We start from the raw sequence: 12,995 nt of genomic DNA, 5'->3' as shown, positions 1-12,995 counted from the left end.
ATTATGTCTATCCCAATAACCTTACAAGCTACATCGTTTCCCATGAGAATCTTTCCACCATCTATGAGTTGGTACGTACTAAACCAATCCTTATTGGGAGACATATGATAGGAGCACCCTGAATCAAGAATCCACTCATCACTTCAGTTTGTAATAGTAATTGAAAGAACATCTGTAGTATCTAAATTTTCTTCTGCAACTACTGCATCACTAGAATTAAAAGTTTTTCCCTTTTCTTTTCCTTTACAATCTGGACAATTTTTCACATAGTGCCCTTCTTTGTTGCACTTGAAACATTTTTTTTCCCTTGTACTTTGATCTAGATTGACCTTTTCTATCATTATTTTTCTTTAATGTTCTCCCTTTAACCACCAAACCTTCACCTGAGTCATCTTCTCTACTTTTGAACACTTTATTTTTCAACTCCCTTGAGTTCAAGGCTGCTCTAACATTCTCTATATAGATAGTATCTCTACCATATACCATAGTATTTAGGAAGTGCTCATAAGAATTTGATAGGGAACACATCAAAATTATAGTTTGGTTTTCATCAATATTTCTCAAATCCATTATAGTTTTATTAAACTCATCAAGGTGGTTTTTAATGGATGTACCTTCTTTCATCTGGAGAGTATACAACCAATTCTTTAAATTTAAGAGATTTGTAAGAGACTTCGTCATATACAGACTTTCTAACTTCAACCATAACTTGGTAGTTGTATCTTCTTCTACAACCTCACGAAGCACCTCATTACCCAAGCACAATAGAATAGCACTACGCGCTTTCTCCATAAGTTCATCATCAAACATCGTTGTTGGTAGAGCCTCTCTATATTTTAGTGCTTTGGACAACCCCTATTAAACCAATAAAGCACACATCTTAACGCGACACAAACTGAAATTGTTTTTTCCAACAAACTTCTCAACCTCAAACTTTCACCATTCCAAATCTAATAACCTTATCTCTAATGCCAATTTGTTGTGCGAATCACGACAAAGAATAATAATAAGAATAAAATAAGAAAAAAGAAAACAAAACACACAATGATTTACGTGGTTCAGCCTTAAACCTACATGCATAGGCAAATACGAAGAAGAACTTTCACTATTGTTAAAGGAGTTACAACTCTTAAAGCTCTCAAATCCCAAAGCTCCAATTTATGCCCAAAAAAAGACTTACTATTTTGGTCAAAATCTCTTCCTATATTTTTTCCTAATTATAAAGGAAGTTTATATATAGAAAACTAAGTGTATAATTGTCAAAGATGCATTTTCCTAAAAAGATCTCACAATAGAATATTTCCTACAATAATAGGAAACCCACTTTCAAAAATATCTTCTATTAGGATATTATCAATAACTTTCTAAATTGACTTAAAATACAATTTGAGACACTTTCCAATAGTTAACAACAACTAAAATGTAATTATTATCCAAAATAATTAAGGAGTAATCCCATGAAGTCAATATGTCATACCCTAAATTCTAAAACTAAGGTTTAATTATAATACAAAGTGGCTAACTCATAATTTTAAATTTTGAAATTTGAATTAATGGTTAATGATGTAATGTTCGTACTATAGTGTGTTAATCATTTATATTTCATGTTCAAAAATTCTAGTTCTATTATACTCTTGCAACCCAAAGATTTTTTTTCCCAATATTTATTTACTAATTATTGAATATAATTAATTTTATTATTATTTTATGATTTATAATTTTAAATTTCTTTTTATTTAAAAGTATATATTACATTGTCCAATAATGAATTTTCAAATGTGCCTTGTATGATGTCTTGACCATGCAAAAATTTTACTACGGAAAATAGGTCATTTTTAAAAGTTTCAAAATTTGAGACAAAAAGTTATAGATTTTGTTGTTTCTATGTTGGTAATACTTAAAATAATTGTTCTAATTTTTTATCTTTGATAATTTTATTTAAGTGAACTTTTTTTTGAATGAATTCAATAAAACCTATCAATTTATAACTCAAATTGAAAAATCAAGTTTTAATTTACTTGAAATATTTAGATTTTGAAGGCATTTTTATTGTATCCAAATGGAAGTTATTTCATTATTTACTTTGTAAATTTAAAATAAATGGGGGTATTCGGGTATTTTTACATTCGATTCAAATGATAAAATAATATATAAGGGCATTTACTTAAATGTTTAAAATGTAAGTATAATTGTAAACATAGTTCTGAGAATTAAACTATGTTAAGGTGTTGAGACTGAAACAATGCTATAGTGTTGAGAAATTATGCACCACACCCATCTTGTACACCACTCAAATTGCACAACTCCCTTAGTTAAAATCTTACACATAAATATAGTTATAAGAATAAAACTATGATGAGATGTTGAGAGTGAATAATGTTAAGGTGCTAAAAAGTGGCACATCACACTCATCCTACACACCACTTAAATTGTGCATCTTCCTTAGTTAAAATCTTGTACATGTCTTTTAAACATCTTGTACTTCTTACCTTTAAAATGGATTTTATGTACTACCACACTCATCCTGTGCATTAACCCTCTTGCACAGTTACTTTAGTTGCATAACTCTTAGATAAAATCTTGCACAATTTTCTGTAAACATTTCATGCACCGCTTTTACTCCAACCATCTATACACTTTTTTTATTCAAACATCCTACACACCACCTTGTGTAATCTTTTGTTCAACTTCTTGTGCATCTCATTTTTCCTTTAAATTATTTTTGTACACTTGACAACAAGAATCCTATGCACTTTTTTCCCTTACAATTTAACTTATCACACTTCTTTTTTATGCATCCAAAACTTTGTTTAAGATTTGTAATTTATCTTTCCACATTTGAGGATCTTTTGAATTTTTTTTTTTTAAAAAAAATTATGCTATACTAATCTATGAAATTTTCACACATTTAATTGATATACAAACTTTAACGATATCAAACCAGACTTAACTTAAAATGGTAAAAATTTACATCTCATTTATTCCACCCAAACTCTAAAAATAATGGTGTCCTTTTTCTTTTTAGTTTAGAAGACTATACAATACCAAAACATCCAATTACATTCAAAATACATAAAACACAAGCTCTCTTAATTGCATAAGAAAGTTTTGCTTGGTTTGAAAAATACTTTTATAAGAAAAGAAGAGCTACAACTCAATAGAAAAAGGTTTAGTAATGAAATAAAATTTTATAAATAATTTTTTAAAACACTTTGCATATCATAGAACAAATCTTTCATTGAAACATAAGTTTCCATCCAACATATACAAATATGTTCATATTATTCAATAGTTAACACATCATACACCTTCCTTGAAGCTTTGATATATGTACCTATAGTATATGTACTTGTAAATTTTGGGGTTCTCACGTAGGGACATGTGCCCATGCCCCTTCGTACATCCATGCATGGATTTTTTTAGGGATATTTTTAGGTATTTCACCTCAGGGTACTTTACCATAGTTTTGCTTGAGACTTTCCCAAGGACCGTTCTCCCTTATTATTATTTTTTTCAAACCACCCATCATGGTGCCTTAAAATTGGTTTTTTTTTTCTTTTCTTAAGTGCCTTCAGCTCTCTCCATACTGCACATCATACATATTCAAGTTAGTTTCAACAAAATAAAGCATATTTTATTGTAGTAAAGTATATCGTAATCATAAGAAACAAGTTTCAATCATTTCATTCAAATGTCATGTATAATCAAGATTCTTATGTACAAACATAATTTCATACATCAAATCATTTCAAAAACATGATGTACATTAAATACTCTTATACATGTTTTTTTTAGCACCCATCATGGTTCCTTAAAATTGGTTTTTTCTTTTGTTTTTTAAGTGCCTTCAGCACTCTCCATACTACACATCATACATATTCAAGTTAGTTTCAACAAAATAGAGTATATTTTATTGTAGTAAAGTATATTATAATCATAAGAAACAAGTTTCAATCATTTCATTCAACATTTATTTTATTCAAATGTCATGTATAATCAAGATTCTCATGTACAAACATAATTCCATATATCAAATCATTTCAAAAACATGATGTACATTAAATACTCTTATACATGTTTTTCTTAAGAAACTAAAAACAAGGTTTTTAAATAAAAACTTCTCTACCTATTTAGAAATTGAGTAATTCTTTCATTTCTAGTCTTTGCCATTACTTCTTTATCATTGTAACTTCTTATTTTTTTTAAAAATGCTTATCCGATTTCCTCTCTTTCAAGCTAAGAAATTTATATTAGAGAAAAATTTTAAACTAATAATTGGTTGACTTCATGAAACTAGTGTCAAATGTTTAATCCTAAAACAATCTACGTCCACCATTTATTGATTTTCAACACATGTTCCAATTTTAAATGAATCTTGAAGAAGTAAGGCTTCTACTATAGTTAAGTAAAATAGGGAAGTTAGTTGGATTTTCAACTAAACAAAATTAAGCAAATAATTTACTAAGATGCCAATTTACATAACATTGGTGTTGCAGAAAATTTCATTGTTATTAACCATCTTTAAGCTACTTTTCTACTATTTTAACATGCTAGTTATCTAACTAATCTGTTTTTTAATTAATTAACTAATCAACTCATTAATTGAGTTATTAATCCTCATTAAAAGACTAAACAACTTATATTAGCTTTTAATAATCTTAGGTCATTACATAATACCACAATAATACTAAATCTCAACCATTAAAAATATATTAAAAGGATACACCATCTTTTTGCTAATTGAGCCCAAATTCTAACATTTTTTAAACTCTTAATTTACTCTCATGCATAGTGCTAATAAAACCTATATTACAACATCTTTGCAATTATTTTCTTTGAAGAAAAATATCTATCACAAGCCTCATCATGACATCTTTTTAAAAAAGCCTAAGTCTTATCCTCTAGAATGCATCTCGTAAAGATTTGATCATGGTAATAATCATACAAATATGGATCATCCTAAATATAATATTTAAATTTTGATAGAAAGAGTCTCTAATCTTCCATACTACAATCTATAAGAATCTATCTAGTGACTAGGTAAGTTAACAATGTCTGCATACTAAAAAAGCTTTCTCAAATCATCAATGCATTTTAAGGAAATTCTTCATTAATCAACTCTTCTTCCTAGACTTCAATAATGATTCTTGACAAATGGTCAACTATAACATTTTTAATTCTTTTCTTATCTCTAATCTCAATATTAAACTCTTGAAACAAAAAAATTTAAAGCATAAGCCTTGTTTTGGTATCTTTTTTTCTCTAATCGATGTTTAAAAGTCAAGTGATCAGTGAAGACCACTATGGAAGTGCTCATCAAGTTAAATATGAATTTATCGAGGGCACATACCATTGCTAAGAGTTCCTTCTCTACTGTTGTGTAGTTATTTTATGCAAAATTCATCATCTTAATCACATAGTACATTATAAAAGAATTTCTTTCTTTCTTTTATACAAGAAAAACTCAAATAGCTAGATAGTGATCACACATGAATTCAAATAATAGACTCTAATTAAATGATCCCACCATTACTGCAAATGTCAATTTCTTTTTCAACACTTCAAATTCTTTTGTACATTCAGTACTCCACTTGATTCATCTTTCTTCAACAATAGAGCACACAAAGGATGTGCTATTTTTGAAAAATACCTTATAAATTTCATATTAAATCTCATAGGACCAAGGAATTGCTTTACTCCTTGACTATAGATAGATTCCAAAGCTTTGAAATAAGTTAAATCTTTATTTTATCTATCTCAATCCCCTTCTTAAATATAACATGTCCCAAAACAATTTTCTTATTAACCATGAAGTAACATTTTTCCAATTCAACACTAAACCTTTGTAACACTTGATATAAGTTTTTTAAGCATTTACTCAAATGTAATCCCAAAGATGGTGATATCATCCAAAAATACCTCCATTGTCTTTTCTAAAAATTAGAGAAATTATTGGTCATGCACCTCTAAGAGGTTGTCAATGAATTACATAACCCAAACGATTTTCTTTTATAAGCATAAGCTCTAAAAAGACATGTTAATATCATCTTGTCTTGATCCTCTAGTGTAGTATCAATTTGGAAATAACTTGAATATCATTCTAGAAAATAGTATTATACTCAACTACTTTCTCCAAAGTCTAATCCAAAATTGAAAAGGAAAATGTTATTTCTTTATCATAGCATTGAACTTCCACTAGTTTATACAAACTCTCAAACCAATAGTTAATCTTGTTGATATAACCTTTCCCTTTTCTCATATGACCACAATAATCTCATTCTTTTTTGGAATTACTGAGTTAGACTAACACAACTACAAATAAAATTTAGATAAATTATTCTAATATATAATAACTTGATGATTTCAACTCTAACCACCTCTTATATATGAGGATTGAGTCTTTCCTGTGATTGATTAACTAGTTTATGTTAAGATAAAGCCCTTAAAAGCATGACATGATGTAACAATAGATAGAATTCATTAATATTTATATTATAATTGTGGTTCTCCTTTCTCTCTCTAATTTATGCATTATATATGTTGAGAATTCAAGTCTATCATCTTATGCATTCTACATGACTTTGTGCATTAGAAGTTGCATGGAAGATCAAAGTCATGGGTTCTTTGCAAGTAGATGATTTATTCATAGTTGGTTTATAAGCTTATGCAATCTATTTGAGACTATAGTACACTAGCTATAGACCCTCCATTTTGTCTTCTTGGCACATGTTTTCCAATGTTTACCCTCTTGTATCTTATGCTTCCTCATTTGCACTTAGGATTCTTTTCCAAGCTTTTTTATCGAGTCTCCATTGGTGGTCTACCTAATGTGATTTCTCAATGACCTCTGATTTTAGTTTAGGATTTTTTTTTTTTTTTGTTGATTTTTAGTGCATTTATGTTTGGTTTTGTTTTTCTATTGCATCATTTTTTTATTATTAAGTATTGGATTGATTTTTTATTTTTGATCGTATGAGATTGATATTTTGATATTTGATTGTATGTGATTGACATTTTGATTCTTGATACACATGATTGATATATATATTTTAGATATGCATGTGATTGACATTTTATTTTCTAATTTCATGAAATTGAATTTTTATTTTTGTGGTCATGGGATTGATTTTTCGTTTTTTTTAATTGCATGATTTTGGTTTTTTTGGATTGTTTAGTTGTATTAGATTGATTTTTAGTTTTGAGTTGCATGTGAATTAACCTTGATTTTATTTTAGCATGTAATTAGCTTCTTTTTTTTTTTTCTAGTGTATGATTTGCATTTTTGTCATTAGTGAATGAACGTTTTATTTTTTAATGTGAGCTTATGTGAGCATGAGCATGTGAGAGTTTGAGATTCACTTTAAATAAAATCCTATAAAAGGAATGGTTTCTTGCATGTGGGATTTTCCCAAAAAGGGTATTTTTTTAGAAAATGGAGAGGTCTTCATGTTTTTTATGAGGAGAAGAATTCTCTAGAGGGATTTTAATTTTTTTTAGTGAAAATTGATAAGGAAAAAATAGAAGATTCTAGAAAAGAGTATAAAAAGGAGAATTAAAATTTTTTTAGAGGGAACTTTGGGAGCTTTAGAGATTTTTAGAATTTTTTTAAAAACATGAGAGACTAGTGAGTCAAAACTTGTTTGGCCAATGAGAAAATTCTTCCATGAGAAAATTCTTGGAAGAGATTTTAGCTACTTTTTCCACTTAATGAAGAACATTCCTTGAAGAAGGTTGATGTAAAATTAAATTTCCTTGAAGAAGATAACAAGTTTTTTTTTTTTTTTAATTTTAAAATTTTCTTTTGAGATCTCTCCATCCACATCTTCCTCTATTTAATTATTTTTATTATTTTTTTATTCACATGATCATAGAAATTTTAGGATATATTTGGGTGTGGATATATAGGCCACACATGAGTGTTGTTAGATTTGTTATTTAGGTGCATGTGTGATTGAATCTTGATAATTGATGAATTAGAAATGAGATTAGATTAATTATCTTTAAATTCTTCTTTACCTAAATAAGTCATTGGATAATCTCATGATGAATAGCTTTAGTTGAATGAATTGATTTTTATCCAAGTCTCTTTGATTTTTTACTTTTAGTTAATGGATGTTTGTAGTTAACAATAATTCACATTCACACACTTACATTTTTTCTTGATTGTTTGTTCTTAAAACTTCATATATTTTAATGCTTTTAAAATTGTTTTCAATCTTTTATCAAATGAATTCAATCTTCAAATTTCACTTTAAAATTAATCTTAGGTCATTAGGGTTAAAAATCTATTTTCAAAAGACATGCTATCGATTTTAATCGGTACATACTTTTCATTGAGATTTTCAAATGAATTTCAATTTTGAAACACATGAAAATAAATTTATGACTCCACATTAATGTCTACATCATGGACATTGTCTCTTTAATTGGTTGATTTGTTGAACCATTAGAATGAAATGTTTGATTTGGATTATTTAGGAGCTCTCAAAAATTATTATTATGATTACATGATATTATATACTTCCTAGATATGTCAATAGAACTTTGTTTGAGAGAAAAATCATTTTTTAAATAGAAGATTTCAATCAATCTTTCAATAAGACTATATCCACCTTGTTTTGGATACTTGGAATTTTAATGTAATATTAAATTAGTAAATTATCTCCTTAATTCATTTTAATATTTTTATCTTAATATATACTTCTTGAATTTAATTTTAGATACCTGAAACACTCAAAACCGATCTCCTAAATAGGAGAAATAATTTTTATTTTTCATACCTATAGCAAAAGTTCTTTTCTAGAGCTAAGAAATGTTTATTTAATTTTAAATATGTTATGTGTATAATCATGCCTTGGATTTATTTTTCATGTACACTAAACATATTGAATAAGTCATAAATTTTGGTAGGATTTTAGTACATCTCTAAGTTAACTAAAAAATTAGTATTTTTTATACAATTTAAAAATGCTCTATTTTGGACCTATTGAGACTTTGTGAAAACTAGTACTAAATGGGACATCATTAAATAATTTGGCCTATTAGATTATAATATAGACACATAGAAGATGTTTTTTAATTTTTTTTCATAATGAAATTAAATTTATAGATAGTTTTTTAGCATTTATTTTGCAAACTCTTCTGTTCTAATCATATGTTGATTATTTTGTATTATGTCCCTATTGTGATTTAATTTTGTATTAATTGGCATCTAATTAATTAATTTGGGCTTTTGGATTGTGATCTAGACATATTGAAAGTATACTATATTTTTTATTTTGATGAAATAATGCTTCTAGGTATGTATTTAAGAATTATTTTGTGAATGGGTATTCAGCCCAATTGATGATACTTTGTATATTTTTTATAATTTGATCACCTTTGTGTATGCTTATGAGCTCTTTTGAATGTTGATTCACATTGTGGATGTATTTACACATTAGTTAAACTTTCCATTAGATTCAAATTCTTCATTTAATATTTTATTTGGGCTAATTCTTGGAGATAAACATATGTTAGCAAATTTTGAATTAGTGAACATGATTATTATATCTTTTATTTCTTGATTGGAGATGTGCTACATATATTGTGGAGTTTAGCCTATGATTTTAAATTCATAATTATTATTATTTGTGACTTAAGCCAATTTTTATGAAAGTGCTTTATACGCAATCAATGTACATTTCATCTTTTCCTTATCTCCTTGTTTCTATTAATGTGTAAATTCTATTCTCATGATTGATCTATCTTGCTTTGTTTGATTCCTATGTTATCATATCTTTGTCTCTTGATTTGGATGAAATGCATATTGCATATATTATGAGATTATTGCTTGTAGACTAACTCTCTTATTTTATGGAAGTGTTTAGTATGTTATTAAGGTACACTCCTTCCTTTCCTTGTTTACGAAATTCTTTGAGTGTGCATGACTTACTTGATTGATCTTTAATTATGCTTTCACCATTACTTTGATATTGATTCTTGGTATCCATTGATTTACAAATCAATTACCATAGTTACCTCAATCTAATTAGTAGAGACCTATTTTAAGGCTTAGAGGGGTGCTTCCTTATGGTACCTTCCCAAAGAGTAACCTAACTCTTAGACTTGAAATTGGTTTTCAAAGACATGTTTTTCCAAAAAATGAGTCATTTTTAAGGTTTTTTTTTCTCTTCAAAAATTAAACAAAAACAAGTGGTGACTCCAATTGTTACAAAAATAAGTCTTTTTTTTTTACTAAAAACACTAGTCTCGTCATCAAGTGGGGACGCATGTGAAAAATGTGAGTCCATACTACCTTCTAATTGGAATGATGATTGGTCTTGGTCATTAGAATGAGTTTCTTATTAGGATAGAGCCCTTAAGAGTATGACCTAATGTAACATATTTGGAATTCATTATTTATTTAATGATTTTCAAGTTTCACTTTTATCTATCCTTATTCCATGCATTGTACTTTATGAGCATTCTCACCTAACATATCTTGCATTATACATGACTTAGTGATTTGTTCCCAATTGGTGTCTCAGTTGATTCATGTCCTCTCAATGGTCCCTGACAGTGGTGCCATTTGATTTGTGTCCAGCTGGTGCCCCTTGATTGTGGTCCTCAGGGAGTAATCAACAAAATTTATAACATATTACACCATGTACTAGGATAGCCTTAGCTAGCATAGCACAGTGGCTCTAGGGTCGTTCACTAGGATGGGTTTTCACTCCACAATTGATATTAATCCAAAGATGAATTGGTGTCTTTTCATTTCAAGGTTAGCTTTAAAAGAAAACATAAAGATGTTTGAATGAAAAAGGTTTGGTTTTAAACTAACCAAAAATAGTAACTGATTTTACTTACAAAGAAAAGTGTTTCTTGGAGTTTAGATCACTAGGTTCAGGTTCCTCATACAAAAAGGAGAGTTCCGGTCACTTGTTTCTTTTCCTCGCGTTAGAGAATTAACATATAGTTAATTCTCTAACCGGTGTGGTACATATGCTTCCCCTTAATGGGTTCAAACACTAAATCCCTCTCACTGATGCACCTTGCAATGGCTCGTGCCTCTCACCTAGCATTTGCCATTCAAGGTGATCTTTAACCTTGGATTACCCGTCAAAAGCTCGCAAGAGATAACTAATGGATGTCTCCTTAGAGTCCAAAAGCTTACCAAGTGTTGGCTATTTTAGAAAATCCTACCTTCAAACCACCTCCCAAAGGCTCTCAAGAGATAAACTATTGCATCTCAATGAACGGAGATCACTTGCCTTACCAAGTGTTGGCCCAGGTGATTTAGAGGCGTTTTAAGTTAACTAAAAAGATAAAAACCATTAACGGGTCACACTTTCTCTTCATTAAAAACTAAAACAACAAAACTTCCAATTTATGCATGAAGAAACTTACCCGGCTTTCTTCACTCCAAGAGACAAAGAGCCTAGCCGCTCATCCTCTGAGGAAAAATCCTTAGAGTTTGATTGGCTAGAAAGAAAACTAACGAGAAAACAAAATATGAAGGAAAAACAGAGCAAGTGCTCTGTAAAATATATTTCTTCCTTATAAAAAAGGTTGTCTCCAAGAACAAGCTCCCGAGATCTATATTGTAAAGAAAATTACAACTATATATAAGAGGTTATTCACCCCTTTGTTCTTACTTAAAGACTAAGGAATCCTATGATAGGTAGGTTACAAGGAGACTTTGGGGATTTAGACAACAAATATCTAAAGCAAAATATCTCAAGATGTCGGTCGGAAATATCAGGAAGCTTCAGGAGAACTCCGCGGCACTGTATACTGAGAGAAAAACTCTCCGGGTAAGCGCTATCAGAAGATCCGGACATGTCTAACCGGGGAAGTTGAAACGTCTTCCTCTCCCATCCGGCTGTGAGATATCTGGAGAAGGTGGAATGTCGGTCGAACATAATTCTTCCCCGGGTGGAATGAGTTATACTGCGCAAGGGGGACCGTCTACGTGTGCAAGGTGTAGGGACCCCTCCCCCTAACGACACGGAGCGTGCAAGGCTATCCGGATTAACTCCATCCGGATTCCCCAAGAGGACATGTGGCGCGCTCCCCTATCAGGACTCCCTCAGGGAGAAGCACACGACACTCGTGAACATCACACCCTGGATGATAGCATATCCTATCCGGATATGTTATCCGAATCATTGACTAAAGTGAGCAAGCCTTGCTACGTCATTCCGACAGCCTGCCACAGCCCATGTTCCGCCGTCATTCGATGGTGTTTCTGGACGCCCTGTCCGGACATCTTTTGCTCCTTGCATTCCGGATTTGCTTATGGAAAAGGACTTCAAAGCTTCGGTTCTTCATTTTTCTGAGCTTTCCATTGCTTTGCCATGGATTCCAAAGAACTCTCCTCAATCTCTGATTGCTTTGGTGATCAAAAAGCTATCAAAACACCAAAACATAACACAATTTGATTAGAATTGATTGCAAGGGTCCTTAATATGTTAATTGGGTTAAAAGGTGATTGATTCATGCCCAGTTGAGTATTTTAATCAAAAATATTTATAAATCCTATGACCTTATACTGGCATGGCAAAGCTACTATAGTATAGCAGCTCTAGGGTCGAACTCAAGGATGGGTTTTCACTCTACCAGTGATAGACTATAGATTAGAAATTGAGTCTGATGATTTCTTTTGTCATAAACTTAAAGTTTAAAAGAAAATAAAATTTGTTTTGAAAGTGATGTTTGGAACTAAACTAATATAGAACTAGGTAGAAATGAAAGAAAGAAAGTCTCCTGGAGCTAGAGGTTGCTAGGATCAAGTTCAGAATGCAAAGTGGGAAATTCCGGATTTTTCTTCTCGCATTGGGGACAACAACATAAAGGATGGTTGTTTCCCGAATCGGTATAGGTTTAACAATGAAGATTTAATCCATAAAAAGTTAATAGAAGTGGTAGTCAAGTTCCATTAATGGCTTTAGACTCTATGGGTCTTCACCTTGAGCCACTTTCCAATGGCTCGTACATGATAACTAATGGTC

This window comes from Vitis riparia, chromosome 13 (genome assembly GCF_004353265.1).
Source record: "Vitis riparia cultivar Riparia Gloire de Montpellier isolate 1030 chromosome 13, EGFV_Vit.rip_1.0, whole genome shotgun sequence".
Classification (NCBI taxonomy): Eukaryota; Viridiplantae; Streptophyta; class Magnoliopsida; order Vitales; family Vitaceae; genus Vitis; species Vitis riparia.
This window is presented reverse-complemented; position numbering follows the sequence as displayed.